We start from the raw sequence: 23,493 nt of genomic DNA, 5'->3' as shown, positions 1-23,493 counted from the left end.
TCTAGTTACCATTTGGCTGCAATATAATGTGCTGAGGAAAAACAATGGATGAGAAAATTAAAATAATGTGTGCTCAGAATTCAGAGCTACTTTGAACACTGCTGCCACTACTTTATCCAGTTTTGTTTTGCAGTCTCCCTATAACTGGGTGATTCCCCCCCCCCCCCTCGCAAAAAAGAACACTTACTGAAGATGCCGATGGAAGCAACATGATGTATACAGGAAAAACCGAAAGAAGCTATTTATTTGGATTGCAGCTTTCTGATTCTCCCAGACACGGTGGCTATGAGATCTGGTGGCTAGGGAGGTTCTGGAAGCTATAGTCCAAACAAGTGCCTTCTGACACTGTTTACAAAGCACAGGCATTTTCTGTGCTTCATGGATAGCTTCAAACATTAGTTTTTGGATTCAGATTCCTAGAATTCCTAAGGCAGCATGACCATTGGTCACGTCCAAAAAAGTAACTTTTTCAAGTCTGGGCTTTGAATAAGTGCAATTAGTGTAGTGAATATTATAACGCAAAGAATGGCAGCTGCTCAACTCTACAGAGGATCAACTCTTGTTATTTGCTGATGCCATAAAACCATTAAGAGTAAGGCAGGGTGTGTATAACTAAGCCTAAGTAGTCCTTCTCCCCATTCACTCCTATCTCATTCCCTTAAAGCTCACGGAAGTCTATTGTTGCAAGTAGCTGTTGCATCATAACTGGTAGACAGGGCCTTCCACAAAGGCCTTTAACTCCAGAATCACATTTCAGCTTGTGGTCAATAAGAAACACTGCTGCAGTATAAGCTGAGATACCACTCTGATACTACTGTCCTTCTGAAACTTGCACTAAGAATTACTCGACAAAATTCTGACATGGAAGGCTTGGTTATGAGATCATGACTCTGCATTTTATTTGGTTTTAATCTGTTGAATTGATTGATATGTGTTTTAATTGCTCATGTTTAGATTGTTAATATTTTGTTGAGAGGTATTTTAATATTTGTAAGCTGCCTTGAGTCTTCTCTGAGGTAGAGAAAGGTGAGATAGAAATGAAGTAAATAAATAAAATAAATAAATTTTCAGTATAAGAAATACTTTACAGGCTATCAATAGATTGTCATGTGAGATTTGTATGCATTGTGTTTCCAATGTCAGTATTTGCATTGGAAAACTATCACTGCTTTCTGCAACTTTGTGGATAAATGTTACAGATTTGTGTAGTCAAAAAACCAATCCTTAAAAACTCAACTTTACACGTGTGCAGGATGATGTTTCATGCACTCAGGGGCAAACTGGTTCTAACTTTTCCTAATCATTATTTATGGGATGGGTCTATGTGTACGATCTCACATTAGACCAAGAAAGACATCTAGATATATTTATTTAATTAAATTTGCATCCTGCTTTGTCACAAAAAAGCACGCAAAGCTGCTAACAGGGATAAAAAGGCAAATACAAGTAAAGAATATGAGACATTTCAAAACAAAATCCATGCTCTTTTGCCAAAGAGACAAGATCAGACTTTTGGGTTTGTGTTATGATTAAGGTTTTATCCTCTTTCCTTCTTCTCTTTCTCTTGGTTTATTTATTGTCTGGCTGCTTCTTAACTGCTTCTAGATTCAGTATGTTTAAAGTTGTATTTGACATTTAGAGGTTTCATGAAGTGTAGATGAATTTGAACAAGAAAACATTTTGATAGTGATAATAACATTTTGATATTTTATAATCATATAAAATTAGTATTTTGGACACATATAACAGTACTGAGAACCAGCATGGTGTTGTGTCTTGAGTGTTGGATTATAGCTCTGGAGATTTGGGTTTCAGTTCTTGCTTAGCCATGGAAACCTACTGGGTGATCTTGGGGGAAATGACACTCTCCCAGCCTCAGAGGAAAGTAAAGGGAAATCCCCTCTGAACAAGCCTTGTTAAGAAAACTCTGTGATAGGCTCGCCTTAGAGCCACCCAAAGTTGGAAATTACTTGAAGACAAACAACAATCACATAGTTCTGAACTGATTTTTTTTCAGGGTTCCCTAAGCTTATCTTGCAGATGAAATAATTGGCAAAACCATCTATGAATATTCCTTATCTGAGCAAACGCTATGAAATTCACAAGGCCACCATAAGTCAGCAGGGAACATGATGGCACATAAACATACTCAAGCTCATCTATAGTTTAGATCCCAATGCTGTTATCAATGCGAGCCAAGAATAACATGTTTCTTGTTTCAGTTTTTTATGTTTTGTAAGCACAAACCTTCAGAAAATCACTTAGGAAAGAATGTTTTCTTTATCTTCCCATAGTTACCAAGTGGCTTTTTGTCACAGTTCTGAATAATGACTTCTTGATGTTCAAACCAAGCATGGAAAATTTCAGAAATGATGAAATTTGTTTGGAAAAGCAGGGGGGAGAGTGGGAGGAAACTAACAGAGAAAAGACAAAACACAGACAAGCTGACTATAAATACACCCAAACAAAAAGAGCCAAATTATTTCTTCTTTCCCAAGACAGCTTTTCAGGTGTTTAATATTCTTTCAGAGAAGGCAATTAAGGTATATAGTTCATACATTACAATGCCCAGAGCAATGCTGGCATGAGAAATAACCACATCGTTGGCCTTCTTCATTATGAATCCACTTTTCTAATGTGATTGGGGTGGCAGTGGAAAAGATCCTACAGAAGTGGAATCAGGCCAATGGTCATGTATGGACTTCCCATCGCTCAGTTTGGCAGACTAGAATCACTACCCAAAATATAAGAAAACAGACCTGTTTTTTTCCAAACCAAGTAACAGGTAATGCTGCTCATTAGAGTTGGGCCTGGATACTGTTTCATCCATTTCTTTCATGTTTTCATACCGTTCTGTCTATTTGGATGGCACAGAACGGTACAACCTCCTCCAGAACAGAAAGAGCAGTGAAACGAAAAAAGGGGGGAACAGTAGCCATTTGATTGGCTGATTTTCGGTGCGCCGGCTGCAGGCGCTGGCTGGCAGGGCCTACAGCTGAGTGCTGGATGCATGACATTCATAGGCTCTGCAGGCAGGGCCTACAGCTTAGTGCTCAACACTCGTAGGCCCAGCTTGCAGGGCCGACAGTTGAGCGCCGAGCTGTGATGTCCCATGGACCCTTGGGCCGTGAACCTGACTCCATTGTGGACAACAGTGATGAGGAAACAGGTTTAGTGTCAATTCAGCAAGACTCTGCCCTGTTCCAGATGTTCCCTATTGACAATTCTAGTTCAGTGCTCATTAAAAAGGACCTTGAAACAGAGTCTTCTCTTCCCAGCTCTCCTCCCTTTGATAGGAAAATGTTTGTGCAAACGAACAGACAGGAGAAAGCTGGACAAAGACGAAGCGCGCTATTAGCAGCAAGGGAATCTGCTGATTAACCTATTTTCCCCTGAGAACTCTCAGGGAGGATCGCATCTGGTGAAGATGTTGTTTTAGCTCTTTTTCCCTTGGGAAAAGAGCATTTGGACACCTGCTCTGTGAAGAGATTTGAAGTTCCTTAAAAGTTCTGTGCGCTGGCTAGCCAGCGCGGAGTCAATGTGTCAGTTAGGAGGATTAACTTCGTTTCCAGCCAAGTGTGGACTGCGTTTAAGTCCGCTACCTTCCAGCCTTGCCGTGCCTTTCCTAGCCGTGTTCCTTGTCTTGTCTTGCCGTGAATCCAGCCTTGCCTTGTCGTGCCGTGTATCCAGCCTTGTTTTCAGTTCCTTGCCTTTGGACTTGCTTTGAACTCCAGTGAAAGACTTGGACGATTTCCCCACTCAAACTGCTTGGAAGTTTAAGTGTGTTTCGGTTTTTGGATTACAAACTTTAAACTCTAATATTATATATTGGACAATATACTACTGGACTATATTTGACCTTTCCTGAAAGGTCTATTGATGGACTATACTTTCTGCTTGTTTTCGTTTTAATTTCTTAATTCCTTAATAAAGATATTAGTCTGTATTGGCCTCGGTGTATTGGTTTCCAGTGTCCTCGCAGCCAGGGGTGTCACACGAGCACTCATAGGTCTGGCAGGCAGGAGTGCTTGATGCTCGTAGGCCTGACAGGCAGGACCAACAGCCAAGCGCTGGGTGCCGGGCCCACTCAGATGTAGGCTCTGGCTGGTCCTGGTGCTTTGCTGCCCAAGGTCCGAAAATCTTCGTTTTTTGGACCTTGGGTGGAAAAGCTCATTTGTATAGGTGCCTGTTTTTGGAAGCGGCAGACAGAAACAGGGCCATACGAATAGGACAAATAGAAATGGGAAGCGATTCCATAAAAAAAGCACAAGAATATTTCTCATATCCTCACCGGTTTTCCTATGATATCTTAATGCCTCCCAAATTCTGAAATAATGCAGCAGAAAAGAGGACTCCACCATAAGCTGCCTATATATCATGGGAGTTGTAGTTTTATAGGATCTTTAGTTTTTTTTTTCTGTGAAAGACTGCTGATACCTAACCAAAATACAAATCCTGTGATCACATAGCATTGAGCCCTGGCAGTTAATGTGGTGTCAAACCACATTAATTCAACAGTAGAAAGCCAGCCTTAATGAAGTTACAATCTCATAATAATAAACAACAAGAATAATAATCATCATCATAAGGCAAAGTGTTACTCCTAATAACCTTCAGTATTAGGAGTAGGAATTAGTTCTAGCAGTACAAAACTATAGAAACACTATAAACCTTGTAAATTCTATTTCTCTCAGGACTGCCTTCATTATTTTGCATACACAGTTAGCCCTCTCTTATTCTTTTACTCTCGGGATTCTGTTAGCTGTTTAAATTCCATCACTTTAAAAGTTCAGGACTGCTGTCAGCAAATAAAAAGACCACAACCCTCGCTGGATCAAAGAACCATAATAGCAATTCCTAAAGTCCTCAAAAACAAGAAACCTTGGACAGGTGTGTCCATACTACCAGTCAAAGTCTACCATCAAAGGAAAGCCCAGCTGGAACAAGTCTTAGGAGTTTTAACAAATCAGCACTTCTAATCAGAACCAGACCAGATTTTCAAAGCCTTCAGCTCAGATTAAAGTATTAAAATAATCAAGAGATTCTCAAAAGTGCTGAGTATCCAGTATCCACCACTGAAACATTTATGGGAAGGAGTGTGAAGCAGAAATAATCCTTTTGAAAACAAAGTGGCATTAGCAATACCATTGGAAAAGTACAAAGTGTTTAATGTCTTGCAGTGTTTCCAGTTCTGATGAGAATTCACATTTATTTTGTTATCTTTTAAGCTTTAAAACATAACCACCTGTAAGCTATATAAAACCTATGAAGAAATGCAAATCCAGTATGATAACAATGGGACACCAGCAAAAGTGTCTGAGGTATATTGGTCCCATTGTCCATTAGGTCCCATTGTACATCAGTCCTGTTACTAAGCATGGGAGAATCTTCGGAATAAGTTGTTTATCGTAATAAATTCGTTATTCAGAATAGATCCGAAGGGGTTTCTGAGGTGGTTTGGCACTTCGGAATTAACCTTAGATTTGAAGCATTGGTGCCCATGCCTCTAAATACCTTCGGATAACCTTTGGATATATGGGAAAGTGTTTTAATTCAATCAACCTTTGCTATTCAGGAGAGAAATCCCCCTTCCCGTTTTGGAGTGGTTGCTTTCTATGGGGCTCTTAAACCAGCTTCAGAAGTGGAGGGAGCCTGGATCTTCATCTTCCCGCGCTTAAACCGGGGCTTGCAAAAGTGGAGGGAGGCTCTCCCTTGCAAACCACTTCATCTTCCCACACTTAAACCGTGGCTTGCAGAAGGGAGAGAACCTGAAAATTGCAGGGCTTTGCCTCTGCAGGATCTCCCTTGCAAAACCCCTCCTGCCTTTGCCAGAAACTTTTAAGTGAGGAAAGGCGGAAAAGGGGGGGGGGAATCAATCCCAATGTGCTGGCAAAACCCCAAACTAGAACTCTCCACCCAATGGGCAGGGAAAGCAAACTATCACCCTGCTAAGGATTTTCCACAATTCCCCCCTATTATTTTAAATTTTAAATTACCATGATGATGATGATGATGTTGTTGATCATTATTATTATTATTGGCACCTCACTTTTCTCTCTAGATTTGAGACGGAAAGGGATTCACGTATGTATATATATATATATATATATATATATATATATATTCTATCTATCTATCTATCTATCTATCTATCTATTATAGTATATTATTATATTATATATTGTATCTATAAAAGAGTGATGGAATCACGGCAGCGGACAAAACAACAAAACTACATATATATATATATGTGTGTGTGTGTGTGTATGTGTGTTTAAAAATATGGCACAGGGCAGCTGTAATTCAAAATTATTTTTCTTCTTAACCTGGCCTATTTGATACCTGTTTCTAAACCTCATTGTCCAGCACAGATACAGGTGTTGTTTTCTTAAACAGCAACACCTGGGGTCTGCTTTGTTTACTGTTCTAAAGTGAAACCAATCTGGATTTTATTCAAGTACTGAAATTCATTGTGACATCTGGAAAAGGTTATTCTCAGCATTTTTGGTGCCTAGCTCTTTTGTGTCTTGGAACACCATTGTCCCTAGTGCGTTCAAGGGGAAATGGAAAAAGTTTCTTGCAAATTTGACATGTTGGTCAAAGTATGAGGCAATAGGGAAATGTAACAAGGATGAAGATCTCGTTATTTTTCTCTGATCAGACAGTTTCCGAAGTTTGACTGAGAGAAAACAATGTAACACCTGTAGATAAGCCAACAGGGATTGGTTGTGTAAAGTGTGGGAGCTGTTTCAAACATGTTTCCAAGTTCTGATGGAAAGCCCATTATTCATAGAATAGATCTAAAGTAGTTATTCCATATGTTCACAGACATAGAAGGAAAATCCTTGAATTAAATTAAAGTCAAATACTATCTGTATTAATGGATTAGATTTTCTGGAAAGAACTGAGTTTGACTTTTCTATAGAAATGAAATGTATTTGACTTTAATTTATGGATTACAGTAGGCTCTTGGTTTAATCTGGGATTCAAGTCCAGGACTCCATCAATATCAAAATCCATGGATGTACAAGCCCCATTACAGTGGCATACGCGAAACGGTGTCCCTTATATAAAATACAAAAATCAAGAATAGCTTTGTGGAATTTTTTTAAAAAATTAAAACCGTGGATGGCTGAATCAATGGATACAGAACCCATGGGTATAAAAGGCCAACTATATTTATTTGTTACCTTTATCTTCCATCATTCATACAAAGCGGACACAATGATGGACATGGTTCTCCTTCCCATTTTTGTTCTCCCAACAACTTTCTGAGATAACAAATGTCATAAAGTCAATCCAGTGAGCTTCATTTGACTCTAAGGTTCATTTTTGCCCCATTTTGCTGATTTTATGTGCAAAAAGTGTGATGTGTGCAATTAACAAGCCTGATTTGCAAATGTTTGAGTGGGATCCCTCAATTAGCATGTGAGTAACTGAGAAGATTGCATAGTCAATAGTGAGGGCATCTTCCTGGAAGTTGCCAGAACTTTGTTCCCTTTGAAGTGTTTATTGCCTGGAGGCATCCTTTCTCTGGGTGGTGTTGCATTAGTTACTGTCTTGATTCTGGTATTTTTCAATACTGGTAGCCACATTTTGTTTATTTTCATGGGTTTTTTTTCTGTTGAAATTGTCCATGAGTTTGTGGATTTCAGTGGCCTCTATGTGTTGTCTAACAAAGTAATTGTCAGAGTGGTCCAGAATGTCTGTGTTTTCAGATAATATTCTGTGCCCAGCTTGATTTATCATGTGTTCTGCCATTGCTGATTTTTCTGTCTGAAGTAGTCTGCAGTGCCTTTCATGTTCTGTGATTCGTGTATGGGTGCTGTGGTTGGTGGTCCCCATGTAGACTTGTCCACAGCTATATGGTATGTGATAGACTCCTGCAGTGGTTAGAGTGACATTCCACAGGTATATATATTCCATTTGCTTTACCACCGTCTGATCCTCCGAAGATACCAGCCAGAGACATAGACAAAATGTCAGAAGAAAATGCTGTTAGAACATGACCAGACAGCCCAGAAACCACATAGCACCCCAGTGATTCTGACCATGAAAGCTTTTGACAACATATCTGTTTTTCACTTGATAATGATATCTCTGTATGTCTTCTGTAGTGCTATTGGTGGATCTTCCTAGGTAGGACTCCAAAACACCCATATTTTAGGCTAATTTAGCATTGCTCCTCTATTAGACCAGGCTTTTACACCCTATGTCTCCTTCCAGAAACTATTAGACAAAATAACCCATTAACACATCACAATTATGGTGGTATTATTTCACTTTAACTACCATAAATACTTCAAATGGAATCCAAGGTTTGTAATTTGGTCATAGGCACTAGAGCTCTCCAGATGAGAATTTTAAATGTCACTGCCTAAACTGCAAATCCTAGCATTCTTTGGTTGAGACCATAGAAATAAAAACTGAATCATATCACCAATAAGGAACTGTGTGAAAGAGTTCATGTCTGCAGTTCCCTTAGCTGGCATAGCAAATGGTAAGACATAATGGTCGTTCCAATCCACTAAATTTGAAAGGCCATGGGTTTCCTACTAATTTGGTCATAGGCACTAGATCTGCATGCCAAAGGGTACACTGGGGGTCCGTCAAGACAGGACCCAAAATGCGTGAGCTCTCGCACTTTTACTAGAGGCAACCAAGTAAAAGAGGAACAATTCTTGACAAAGCAGGGAAACCCTGCTTTATCACAAATTATTAAGATACTCCATTAGGCTCAGGTCTTCCTTAAAGACCCAGGTCTAATGGAGTATAGGAGCTGTGGGGACTGACCCCCAGGTAGTCCTGATTCTGACCCCCTGGTAGTCCTGTGGGCCCAGTGAAGCAAAGAGGAAACCAAAGCAAGGGGGGGGGGAATTGCTCTTGGCCCCTTTCCCGCTTCCTGGCACAACATTGGTAACTGCCAGGAGCCTCCAGAGAGGCATAATGGTGGCCCGGTAAATTTTTATTTTATTTTAAAGGTTATAGGGGTGGATTTGGGTTGTCCCCATTCCAACGTGGTAGTAACCTATGGGGACAACCCATGGGGACAACCCATGGGAAAATCCGTTTGTTTTCCTGGGGTGTGGGGACTTAAGCCTGGTCCAAAGTGGGTTTAATATATGTCTGGAAGCACCCTGGGAAAAGAGTCTCTCTGGAACCAAAAAAAAAACCTCATGTCCAACATGTGTTACCTTAGCACACATACACTAATGAGGGGCAGCTATTTAGGAAATTTGGGCTTAGAGCATAGAAAGCTTACTATTTTGGAAATTCTTGTTGGTTCCTAGCCAGCATGTCTATTGGCCTTCTGAGAAATATAGTCCAAAAAGTAAGTTTTCTAAATTATTTTTCAAATACACAGAAAAAATACCTATTACCTTCCCTTTTTATTTTTTAATTGTTTGATACATTCATTTTTTACAAAATAAATTTTCATAGTTCTTGTGTTTATATTTAGCAAATCAGACTTGAAATGATGGACATATTTCATCCAAGTAAGACTAGAGTAGAAGATGAGAGGAAGAATTGTAGGTTGTTTCAACAGTTTTTTTGGAAAAACTCTGAAGGATGGAGCACAGGGAAAGCATGATTTTTGAGGAAATGTTTTGTTCTGTTTTTACTAGAAATTATGCTCAAGAAATAGCTCAAGAATGATAATGAGCTCTTAGCTTTTCAAAAATGTGCTTTGGGCTTCAGATAAATTTGATAGAATTGGCAATGCTGATTTAATGTTGGGGAAATACCTAAACCAGATTACTTACTGTTTGCTTACGTAGTCCAAAAAACCATTTACAAAACAGCTTTTGTTTGTAGAACCAAGATCATGTAGTCCCATAACAAGACAAATAATCTAATATATTGAGATCAGATGTAAATACACAAGCAGCTTTTTCAAAACAACACAAAAGAGTTCTAAACCTGAAATCAAGTTTCTCCAGTGATGTTGAAACATAGATTTAGCTCATTAAATTATATTGAATTTCACTGGAGAGATAACTTCAATTTCTCAATGACATTGCAAAAGAGATTTAACATCTTAAATCACATTGAATTTCACTGGACAGATGATATAATTTTTTTAACTGCAGTTTCGCCTTCTAATGTTTAGATTGATACACAAAAGACAAGTAGGCATATAGATATATAGACATGAAAGAAAAATTGATTTATAAATTTGACCATTGAAATGGATATCATTTAAAAAATGGAGACTGCTGAAAGAAAAAAAATATCCCTAGGTTCTTTTTAGAAGAAGGTTTCAAGTAATCACTAGAAAGTTCAAAATATTATTGTTTAGCTATGGAAGGTTTACCTGACATGGCCATTTCATTTCGCATGTGCCAGGAAAGAAATGCCTCTGTTTAGACCATACCACATGTGCCAACTCTGCCCAGATGCAAATCTTTGGACAAAAACACCACAGAGCTTAATAATACCATCGACAACATTAGAAGTGTTTTCATTTGCTCATTCTCAAATATGATATGTGACATCCATTGTCAACAATGTCCCTTAGCACTCTACACTGAACAATTGGGACAGCCCCTACTCTAGTGGATATTTGGATATAAATCAGACACTGGAAAATGGAAATACCAGTTGCAGAACATTACAGTCTTTCAGGACATTCTATTTTGGACCCCCAAATTGCTGTCCTTGAGAAAAAAAAACCCACTTCAGGTTATTAGAATCAGAATTAGTCTGAATCCAAGGATTCCAGTGCACTAACCATGGTTTGAAAGTAATAAATGGATGACATGCTATAACATATTATAACACTAGCTGCCATCCTAGCCACTGATGGATTCTCATGCCTACTTTGTCACTTTCTGTTCCTGAGCCTCCATCAATACATGCTATTTATATATTTTCCATACTTGTCCCCAACTACTTTTTATGACCATAATCAAAGTGAAGCTTGTCATCATATCTATATATTTTGCATTTATATTACTATTTACATCCCTCTCCCTCTATCAACTGGTATCAATGTCTCTCCAAAGAAGCTAATGTAGAGCCAGTGAATGTAGTGGTTTCAGCATTGGACTCAAGACCAGGGTTCAAAACCCCGCTCAGTCATTGGAAACCCTCTGGGTGACCTTTGGCAAGTCATATTCTCTCAGCCTTCGAAGGAGGCAAGGGGAAGTCCCTTCTGAGGAATTCTTGGCAAGATAAACTAATGATATATTAATCTTAGGAGCACTATAAATTAGAAATGATTTGAAGGCAAACAACAATAGAACCTACACTTCACTTCCCAGATAAAGTAGATTCAGTCTTTGAAAGGGAGCCTCCGGTGGCCTAGGGGATAAAAGCCTTGTGACTTGAAGGTTGGGCTGCTGATCTGAAAGCGGCCAGGTTCGAATCCCACACAGGGAGCGCGCGGATGAGCTCCCTCTATCAGCTCCAGCTCCATGTGGGGACATGAGAGAAGCCTTCCACAAGGATGGTAAAACATCAAAACATCCGGGCATCCCCTGGGCAACGTCCTTGCAGACTGCCAATTCTCTCACTCCAGAAGCAACTCCGGTTGCTCCTGACACGAAAAAAAAGTCTTTGAAAGAAATGGTACAAATTTCTTTTTTTCCATTAACAGAAGTCTTTCTATTTTTTTGTGCTGATACAAACTAAGGACCTTGTCCCATGTTTGTGTGTGGGGGTAGCATCATGACATTGTGGCATTTAGTCCACTAGCATTATAAATCAAAATGCTCCATTATTAAGTACTTATCACATGTCTTCCAAACTTGCTTGCTAACCATTTTAATCCTTATGCCATGAGTGAATGGATTGTCTGTTCTCTCCTGTTTCTAATTAAAAAATTTGAAAGATTGCATTAAAGGACCGTAAATTTAGTGATCTAACAAAGTTGCAGTATTTTTTATTTTATAAACACACACAGATACACACACACATCCAAAATGGAGTGAGTGGCTACATTACAGCAGAATATCAGGGACTCACTGCTGGTTAAGAGACTACTCTCAGACCAGCCCAGTTGCCAACGTCACCATATTCAAATCAATGTGGACAATTCTGTCAGCTCCCATCCCATGTGTTTTTTGCATTTTAAAATTGAATATAATACATCCAAAGCTCCTGAGATGATTTCTGATTGTCTTTCCCCCCTCCCTTTTTTGACATTTTTCCAACGATTACATGACAAATCCTGATTGGCGCAGACAGGAAATCCCCCTGCGTCATGGGATGGACTCGGTCACTTTTCATTCATGAAAGGGGGGGGGGGGTTGGTCTCATGGGATAAGCTCCTAATATGGTTCTGTCTTTGAATACATGGGCATGTTACAAAAATTTTGATGACTGGTTTAGCTGCGACATATTGAATCTATCTATGTTCTTACCATTTTATGTCAACCTCTAGTACCAAATTTTCTGTTAAATAATTCATGCAAAGGAATGTATCTCCTGTTCTTATTATACATCAAGGGATCCACTGACTGCATAGGCAAGCTGATGAAAAAACACAACCTACAAACTATCTACAGACCCACTAAGAAAATCCAACAAATGCTACATTCAGCAAAGGACAAGAGAGATCCTCTCACCTCTGCAGGAGTCTACCGCATACCATGCAGCTGTGGACAAGTCTACATAGGGACCACCAAACGCAACATTGCCCAGGCACATGAAAGGCACTGCAGACTAACTCAACCAGAGAAGTCAGCCCTAGCAGAACGCTTGATGAAATAATGTTACATACCATATTGTGCTTTGCACACACACATATGCCCTGATTTGGGTCTAGTCATGTATAATAGTTGTGGAAGAACTTGGAAAGGTCATTTTGATTTCCTCTATGTTGCAAATTCCTCCATGCAACGTTTTCACAGAAGATGCTGAGTGTTGTACTCCTACAACAAAGTAAATTTTGCAAGCTATACTTATGGATGCAAATTGGAATGCATATCCCAATGCATTGCAATGATGGCAACAGTCAACAGACATGTAAGGGCCGGTCTGTGGCGCAGCTGGCTAGTAACCAGCTGCAATAAATCACTACTGACCGAGAGGTCATGAGTTCGAAGCCCGGGTTAAGCCCCCGACCATTAAATAGCCCGGCTTGCTATTGACCTATGCAGCCCTGAAAGACAGTTGCATCTGTCAAATAGGGAAATTTAGGTACGCTTTATGCAGGAGACTAATTTAATTAATTTACAACATCATAAAACTGCCAGCAAAACATGAGGAAAGGAATGAGGAAGTACAGCCACTAATGGACAGTGAAGCAACAGCTCCCCTGTGGCTGGAATCGTGAAGCTGGAAAAACATGTTAAATGCCTCTGTGTCAGTCTATATATGTTGTTTGTCTGTTGGCATTGAATGTTTGCCATATATGTGTTCATTGTAATCCGCCCTTAGTCCCCTTCGGGGTGAGAAGGACAGAATATAAATACTGTAAATAAATAAATGTATATGAATCTGATGTGTTCTGATGCATATTTAGTCTTTTCTTCCTTACATATTGCATATGAGTTTATACATATGACTAGTGCTTGCCTCTGTCTCTCAGTGGGAAGTGAATATGATGGAACTGGCTCTAATGTTAATTTGAACATAGTAATAATCTGGAGAAATTGCCTGTTCCAGTGGAAAATATCCTGTAGGAGAATGGTGGTTCACCACAGCATCCCATTAGTTTTTCTTCTGGAAAAAAAGGATGTTGTGGATCATCATAGGGTCTATATTCTAGGACATATAACAAAAACATATTTTGGAATGTACATGGTGGAAAACCTTATCATGTTTACTCCTGCTAATGGTATGTGCAAAATCACACCAAGTTCAATAAATAAAACTGCTTCCAGATGCAGCTACAAAAATCTACAGCAATTCCAAAGCTACAAACCAGATCGGAAACAAGGTAATGAAGTCCAGCTGCCCTACCATGTTTCCGAAGCGTAGAAAACTTCACAACAGGATCTGTGATAGGTAAAAAATATATTGACTGAAATAATTGGATAGGCATCCCTGAGTAAATCTGGAATGTGGGTCTGTGAGTACTCAAGAACAGTATTGGCAAGAATAGTTCTTCAAGTCTGGCTAGTATACTCAATGGTGAGATATATAAAACTGTAATTCTCCAGCAACATTTGGAGGGACATTTCCCTTCTCTTGGAATAGATTAGAATTACCTGCTATTTTGTCATTTACAATAACTACCCACACAGAAGGGTAGTTAAAATACCATAGAGTCTCCGTTATCCAACTTCCGCTTATCCGACACTCCGTATTATCCAATGCGCTGACTGTGTCTCGCCCTGCCAGTGCTTGTAGAGGCCCGCTGCACGTTGCTGAGAAACAGCAACGCGCAGCGGGCCTCTCCAAGCAACTAAAGCCTAACGTAAGAGATTGTATGTTAATAAACTTAAAATGCATAGAGATTTTCAATATTTTTTAAAAGAAAAAGCACTTTCCAAGCACTACCATCAACATGCCCAGGTAGCATAACCATAATTGCTAGGGATGATGGGAGTTGTAGTACAACGTGACTGGAGTACATCAATTTAAAGTAGGCTGACATACCATTCACCATTCAGTATGTCAAACAAGAACCCTGATGAAGGAGCCTGCTAAAGTCATTATGCTGAATTACATGAAAACAAACCTCAAAGAATGGTTAAAATGATTAGACTGCTTGTTCATTACAGATCAAGTTATTTTCCATGGTTGCTTCCCAGCATGGAGTATTTGGTCACTAGTGCCTTTCAAGATCCAAAAACTGCACAAGAGGCCTCTTAACTATCAGGCTACCCTGTATGTTTGGCACCAAATTCAGACGACTTGGAGAAGTTCAGTTCAAATTGCCTGTTTTTGCTCTTTGACTTTGTATACCTTTCCGTAGGAAAGTAGGCCTATTTTTAGGAGTTGGCTAATGAAGCTGAACCCAGTGGTTTTGACTTTCACAGTTGTTGTTTTCCTTCCCTTCAGTAAAAAAAAATGTGTGTGGGGGGGTGGGTGGGAGGGGGGAAGGAGGGCTGGCTATGTGAGATAGATTAAAGCTTTTTTTCTCTCTTGGTTGAAAGAAATTACTTCTATAAGTGTCTGGAAATACTCTTCGAATTTTATTAAACCCATTGGTCCTCTTATTCTTTGGGGCCTTTTCTTCTTCCTGGCCTAGTCATTCCAGTTACATATCCAATTGACTGCAATTTGGACTATTTAAGAAGTGAGTTAAGAACTGTAGCTTTATGTGCCAAACCTATTGATTGGTTTTAGATACTGAAGTACAAATTGGTTTGTGCTGCTCCTGCTATAGCTAGATTCTGGACACCTGGTAAATTCTTCAAAGCTGTCACTTTCAATCCACTTGCCAGACAAAATCCTTGGAGCACGATGAAGGGAAAAGGGAAATGCAAGGTTGTATTCTGAACTGTAATGTGGTACACTGGAAACAGTCTAATTTTAAATTCATCACTGTGGGATCTTCAGGTTCAGATAGCTAATTATTCATGAGACTCACCAGGTGGGCTGGAAAAAGTAATGATCACCCTGATAAAGCCACCTAATAGCTTGTTGCAAACATGGATGAAGTCAGGTTGCAAAGCACTTTATATTCTGAAAAATGTTGCAGAAATGCTAGTTAGTGCAACAATTGCAGTCTCATCAATGATGACTCATGCTCTCAACAAAACTGAGTGAGAGGCAAGTACAGCTTCTGTATGCTACATACTATAATCATTCTAGGTAATCCCTATGATGCAAAATAAATGGTTATTGTAGACCAGTGGTTCTCAGCCTGTGGGCCGTGAGAACGAAAATTCGGTCCATAAACCTCCTTCCTCTTTATTTTATTTTATCAATTTATTTCCACTCCTTTCTGCAGAGCTGACCATTGCATTGGATAGACCACATCAGCTGTAGATTATTAAATATGGTTTTCTGTGGGCAAACAGATGGTGACTACTGGATGGCATATGTTCTGTATCAGAAACTTGAGCTGATATGGTCTATCCCAGGGGTCCCCAAACTTTTTAAACAGAGGGCCAGTTCACAATCCTTCGGACCATTGGAGGGCCGGACTATAGTTGGCCACCGAGCAATAAATAATAATAATAATAACAACAACAGCAATAATAATAAAAAGAGAGTTGGAAGAGACCCTTTGGGCCATTGAGTCCAATCGTCTTCTGCCTTTGTGCACTGAAAGCACAAGCAAAGCACCCCTGACAGATGGCCACCCAGCCTTAATGTTAATAAATAATAATAATAATAATAATAATAATAATAATAATAATAATAATAATAAAGAGGGTTGGAAGAGACCCCTTGGACCATTTTGTCCAACTCCCTTCTGCCTCTGCAGACCAAAAGCACAAGCAAAGCACCCCTGACAGATGGCCACCCAGCCTTAATGTTAATGATAATAATAATAATAATAATAATAATAATAATAATAATAATGGTTGTAAGAGAAGAAGAGAACCCTTGGGTCATTTAGTCCAACCCCCTTCTGCCCTTGTGCCGTGGGGGCCGGATAAATGGCTTGGTGGGCCGCATCCGGCCCCCGGGCCTTAGTTTGGGGACCCCTGGTCTATCCAATGCAGTTTTCTGAATCAGCACCCCAAATAACCAAACCAAATCTAAAGTTGACCAAAAACTGATTTCTAACTGTTGTAGTTGAGCCAGCTGGCAATATTACAAACGGTAGTAAAAGGACTAGGAGGATAATATTGAGTAGGAGGGTAATATTGAGCAGCTGCCTGATGAAGAACAACAAAGGAAACGTATTCGGGAGATACTTATGGCTCCGTCGGAGGAAGACACATTTGAAGGGTTTTCAAGTGATGAGGAGTCAATGATTGAAGAGGGAGACGGGATGGATATGAGTAGAGGAACTAAAAGGGTTACTCGGGAGCAGGAATCAGATGAGGAAAGAGAGAGAAAGAAGCTCCGGGATACACTTATTGCTTCCACAGAAAATGAGACGTTTTTGGGTTTCTCTGGGGATGATGGGTCTGGGAGTCATGAAAACATAGAGGGCACATCAGACTGGACTAGGGTTTAGGAAATGAGGGATGTGTTTGCAGAGTCAACTTCTGGTGATACGTTTGTGGGATTTTCGGGACAGGACGATTGGCAAGCAGATAATACACCCGAGGCATGGGGAGATCTAAGTCTTGACAGAAGATGGAGGAGTTGGAGGGATGATGGGCGAGGTCCATGTGTAACGACAGGAACAGCTGTGGGGAATGATAATGGGGTGGAGACCAGCTCATCTGATGATGATGTGTAAGATAAAAATAAGGTCTAAAGTGGGAATTCTTCGCAGAAGGCAAAGTGTCATTTTTGGCGTTAGTTTGTCCCTGCCTGTGTTTTCCTGTTGGGCTTTGGGTCCTGGCTCTACAGCTTGGCATTCCTGGTTCCTGTGTTTCTTGGATTTGGATTGGACTATTGTGTTTGCAGCTTTCTCCTCCCCTGGACCTCTGGACTGGCGACTTTGATCCTGGTAACAACGCTTGGTTTGGCTACTCGGAATTGCAACTTTTCTCCCTTCCTAACTTTGGCTTGTCTTCACTCTGGTTTGGGATTCCTCTCTTCTGTGAGCTGCCTTTGAATTGACTGTTGCCTGGGCAACGTTCTTCCTCCTTGCTCCTGGCTGACTCAACAGCGGTTTGTAAAGACATCCTGAAGATGCTGATAATCTGTTTCTTTTGTCTTCTGAACATTGACAAGTTTGCTTTCCTTTGAATACAGCGCTGCTCCCTGGGGAGGCTACTTCTAGTGCTGTTTGTTTGACTGCATTAAACCCGGATTATTCTCCTATATAATCTGGATTATCTTACGTTCTAACATTTTAGCCTGGTTTGAGTTTACATTTTGAGTTTTGGTTAGAGACACTGCAGTTAAGTGTCTCTGAGCCTGTTTTGAGTGACAATAAACCTTTTGTTTATACTGTTAATTGGGTGTGTGGCTTTCTGAAGCGTCTGTGTTCTGACAGTAACCCTTTTGGTACTAATGTTGGAGAGTGGTCCCTGTTCAAGTGGTCTCTGGTCAAAGTGGGCCCGGTCAAGTGGGCCCTGGTCACAAAAAAGTTGGGAACCATTGTTGTAGACAGTCCTACCCCAAAAGCATTAGTAGATTTTGCTTGTTGGCAATAGTGAGATTGAAACAATGGTATCCACATGACTGTTTTAGAATCTCACTTAATGGACTCCTGTGTTAGTGCTGCAGGTTATAGAATTTGACCACTCATGTGTGTTTCAAAGGAAAAAGATTGCTAAATACATAAAAGGAGGAGCCCAAAATTAATTCTGATACAAACTCCCAAGGGTGAGAGTCACCATTAATAATATGTAAAATAAATAAGTGCAGTAAGAGGTGGTCAGACTCCTATAACCTTAAAACTGATATCCATATTTTCACTTACCTATGCCTGGAGAAAAATAGTCTTGTTAGGAATTTGCTGGGTTCTCCGGGTATGCATTCCCTGGAAGTTACTGCAGAGTCATGCTGGAGGACCTAACGAATTCTTAGAGAGGATATTTCTTTAAGAATCTGTTCCCTTCCCAATTTCCCCCATACTTTCCCTTTTTATCTGAATAAAAACTTCTAATATTTAAAAAAAAAGAATTTCTGCTTCCTCAACGCAACTTTGTGGTATGCTGGGCCTTGAAGTCAGGTAATTTAATTACATTCAGTCATATCTGCAGTTTCAAATAACTAAGGTCTGGCTGAGAGCATATCCTCTGCTGATACAGAGGTCTTACTATATATATATATATATAAACACACACTCCTATTTAGAGTAAACCCATTGAACACAATTGGACTTAACTGACTTAGATGTATAAATCCCAATAATTTCAATGGGTCTATTGTAAGTAGAAATATCACTAAACATACAAGTTGGTGGACTTCCAGATCTTGTTGGAGACTCTCAGACCAACAACATCTGGAAAGGCATACAATTCCCTAAACTGGTGGACCACTCCATTTTCAAATCAAGTTATTTCATCAGAAAGGAGACCATATAGGATATCACTGTAGCACAAAGACAGTGAACTAAATAATAAAAATGTACATTAAGAATTGTTAAGATAGGATTAAAGGTGAGCAGCAGCAGGCTTTTGAATGTCTCTGATTTACCATTTTCAAAAATAGCTCATGAACATTGAACTACAAAACCATAGTTCTGAATATATAGATACAACAACAGTCGTGGTGTGATATGCATGATCTTATGTAAGTCTTACCTTCACAAAAACATGACTGGACAAAATGACATAGGATTAAGATGTCAATCCAATTTTCAATCCAATAAACCTATAACAAAACAGTGTAAAATGCGATATACTGTATATTATACAATAAAAAACTTCACGTTTGTCATACATTCAATTTGCAGACTTCATTCAGAAACCTTGCCACTGTGAGGCAACAGTTTAAACCTTGGGAATTTAAAAACATGATTACTTTGTCTGGCTCTGTTTGGTGTTTCATAAAATCTATAGCTTGCAGTAGCAAGCTTGATCTTAGTTCCTGGTAGAGTGGGCAGTGGAGAAGAATATATAGGATGGAGTCCAGCTGTCCTGAACTGCAGGGCAGAGGCGGTTCAACCACCAGGCCAACTAGGCAGTTGCCTGTGGTGCCATCTTGTTGGGAGTGCCATCGAGGCAACTCCTGTCTCCTGCAGCCTGCCTCTACAAGGTATTGAACTGCTTTTTCTGTTGATTGGTTGTAAAACATGATGTTTTGGTGCTTAATTTGTAAAATCATAACCTAATTTGATGTGTAATAGGCTTTTCCTTAATCCCTCCTTATTATCAAACATTTTCGCTTATCCAATGCTTTTATTTTCAGTGATTGGTTTGGGGGGGGGGGCGCCAAAATTCTGTTCGCCTACACTTGAAAAATACCTAGGGTCGGCTCTGCTGCAGGGACAGAACCTCTTGTAGTTTGGTAGGCTGTTGAAGTGGGGATGGTATAATATTGAATCTATCACTCCAGGGGCAACCAATATATTCCTCCAGCCCTGCAAGTCTTCCAAGCAAAGGTGAGAGCACAAATGCTCTATGGAGCGCCTAGATCATAACAGTGCCATCAGATCATTTCATTCAAAATTTCTGCATAAACTATTTGGCATGCCTAACTGCATTCCGTATGCAGCTTTATGTTTAGAATCTGATCAATGCTTTATAGAAGCCACTATTTGGTTAATCATCATAAAATTTTGGTTACATATCCACTTCCACAGCTCCAGTATCTCATTGACCCAACTCACCTTGAATGAACTCCACAACTCAAAATGGTGCACAACAGTCCTGGTGAAAATCGGGAAACTGGGCTATGATAGTGACTCCTTGAATATGCTAACTTTCACTGAGACTTTTACCCTCATGAAAGAGAGGTTGCTAGCAATGGACCACTAACAACTGCAGAGCTTGGCCAATAAATCCTTGGCCAATAAATGTTCGCCAATGAACTTGGCAATTCCATTCACACAGGGAAACACAGCCTATTATATTGCAGCACTCACTAACCCCATACACAGGAGAGCCTATATGCTGGCTAGATTCAATATTAGTGCTTTGGAGCAGGCTGCAGCTGGTCAGAGGATCAAGATATCATTAAGCTCTATTTTACTTTGTAATAAGAGGGTAAATCTAAAGTAACACATCCTCTTTCTTATGAAGACTGTATGATTGGTATGTTAAATGAAAGCAAATCTGAATTTGATCTGCCCTACATATTGGGAAGAAGAAAATGCTAAACATCTGACCTTACAGTCTGTCTCTCCTGTGAAATATAAATCTTTTGAAGGTACCAAATGCTATAAAGCAAATAAAATGGAAAGATGCAACCAAGCCAGACATACTTTGGCTTTTGGTATGATTTATATGTGACATTTTGGATCACATAGACTATGGGAAGCTTGAGCCTGGAAGACTAAAGCCATAGCAAGCATTTCCATTTCTCCAAATTTATGGTTAGACAGCCTATGGCTGTTCAGTGATGAATCAACTGGAAAATCCTCAACACATTCTGAAAAATGATATAGAACTACATGTCTTTCAAGGGAATGGGAATGGAAGTGATCATCTCAGGAAATTCTATAAAAGATTTTGAAGCAGTCTTGAAGGTAATTTTGTTTTAATGTAGACATAATAAGTTTCAGGAATTAGTAGCCTTCAATGAAAATCCACCTGCTGCCAGCTCAAGTGCCAGGCTGTGAAAGCTACTGATCTTTGAAACATTCTGCTTGTTTTCCTTCCTTTTTCTCCTTCAAAGGAGACACAAAGGTTCATTTGCTCTCTCAATGCAAAGAGTTAAGTCTTCAAAATCCAGTTTGTTGATCAGTTTCTAAATAGCTGGGCTGCTGGGAGAGAAAGCCAAGAGGAGACTATTTGAACATCTGTACTCTTTTATGAATTACACTTATTTATTTTCCCCTCTTTTACATCTTTAATGAAAAAGAGCTGTTGGCGACTCTGTTTCCCCAAATTAGTTTGTCAGTACATTTTTTTGTTGTAAGGTAATTGCCCTGAAAACCAATGCACTCTCAGAAAAGGATTTGTATAGCAGGAGAATGTTTTAAGACATGATTCAATGTAATCTTGCTTTCAAAACTGTCATATTTGTTCTGTTCTCAATTTTCAGCTGTGAAGCATTTCACAGAAACAAGCCTTGCTAACCGATTGTACAAAGGGGTTACTCTAAGACAAGAGACTCACTAACTCACAGAAAGGAAATGCCCTTCTTAAGCTTTCTAATAGTAGTGTAGTGACACTTTTTGCTGATAAAAACTTTTCCACAATCAATGAAAGCTGCATGGTTTGGCTGCTATCTACTTTAATACTTTTTGCACCGGATTGTTTCAGCACAATACCGATTACAGTATGTGTGTGCTTGATCTTTCTTCAAGGGTTTCAAAGGGCCACTTTATCCTCACAGATACTCTACATGGCAGAGTTAGAGAATGCAAAGAAGGCATCCAGTAAATTACGTTATGATTTTACAAATTAAGCACCAAAAGATCATGTTTTACAACAAATCGGCAGAAAACGCAGTTCAATACATGGTAACTGTTACTGTATTTATGAATTTAGCATTAAAACATCACAATGTATTGAAAAATTGACTACAAAAACACTGACTATTAAAAATTGACTACAAATAAAGATAGAATTGTATGAAATGAACTTACAGTAATAACATTGTCAGAAGTTAAATCCATAAAAAGTTCAGTCCTGTGGAGACTTTAAAAATCTGTGATCCTTGCCTGCCTAGAGAAACAGCTGTGGATCTGGGCAGGAGGCAGACTACATTGGATAATACAGAAGGTTGGATAAGTGAGACTCTACTGTATTATTTCACCATACCTGCCATGGTCCCATCCTCTGGAAATTTAGGGTTAACAATTTAATAAGACATGAAGTGTTGCACTGAAGATGCTAAATGTCCTCTCCCTAAACTGCCAATAATACCATTATAATTCTGTAGTGTGAATGACCCGTCCCTCCCCCCCAAATTAGGACTGCAAATGGCCACATAATATTGATTATTCTTAGCTGAATGTGATGTTTCTCATGCTATGTATGGAAAGGCCTTTCCTGAAGAAGAATTCTGCTTTTGGAAAGAGTCTCTCTTCTTTCCTGAATGATTTGGGCTCAACATTTGCATCAAAATGTCTTCTTTGAGGACATCAAGTATCTCCACGATGATTAATGGTAAAATGAAACGACTTTCTATCTCAAAGCAGTAAGAAAATAGTATTCAAAAGGAAAGCCATGTTAGTCTGCTTCAGAATAAAAAAGACATGAAGGAGTCCTGTAGCACTTATGAGACTGAGAAAAAGAAATTCCTGGCATAAACTTGGATGAACTTTAGCTTACTTCATTAGATGCAATATGGACTAGAATCCACAGAAGGTTATTCTGACATTTTTTTTTCTCAGTTGATCTCAGAGATGCTTAAAGGACTACTAAATATTTCCAAAGGTCACAGGTGGAGATGGGTAAATCTCATTGAGGTTTTTGTTTTAAACATCTCCAAGATTGTCAGAATTTACAATAATGAGTTAAATGGATCAATGGTCTGCCTTATAAGGAGAGGGCAAATTCCTATGTTCACCAGAGTGCAGGCATGTAGCTGGGGGGGGGGGGGGGGGAATTCTCAGAGCGGTCCGTGAGAAGGCCTTACATTTATTATTTAAACTGTTATGTTTATTCATATCATGATCTGATCACCATGCTCAATAGATTCCATATGCATGGGTGTATTGGGATAACAATACAAAAGGTTTGCTAGGGTAGATCCTCTCTCACTTAGATTCAGCCCCCCCACCCCCCGCATCAAAATCCTGGCTACGGGCCTGCCAGAGTGGGATTTATTTAAGTATTGACTTACTATTCAGCAATCAGTCTAATTGATTATACTCTATCTGGCGCCAACGAATACATTTAGGTCTCCATTTGTAATCCACTAAGACAAAGGAGTGAATATATTACTGAAATAATGATGTCTCTGCTA

At 39.5% G+C, this 23,493-nt stretch overlaps 1 long non-coding RNA gene across 2 annotated transcripts in view; it reads left to right on the top strand.

Annotated features, from left to right (window-relative positions):
* LOC134298425 (uncharacterized) overlaps positions 1–23,493 on the top strand; it is a 33,354-nt gene that overhangs the window by 6,333 nt on the left and 3,528 nt on the right. The window lies entirely within an intron of this gene.

The sequence above is a fragment of the Anolis carolinensis genome, chromosome 1, assembly GCF_035594765.1.
Source record: "Anolis carolinensis isolate JA03-04 chromosome 1, rAnoCar3.1.pri, whole genome shotgun sequence".
Taxonomy (NCBI): Eukaryota; Metazoa; Chordata; class Lepidosauria; order Squamata; family Dactyloidae; genus Anolis; species Anolis carolinensis.
This window is presented reverse-complemented; position numbering and strand designations above follow the sequence as displayed.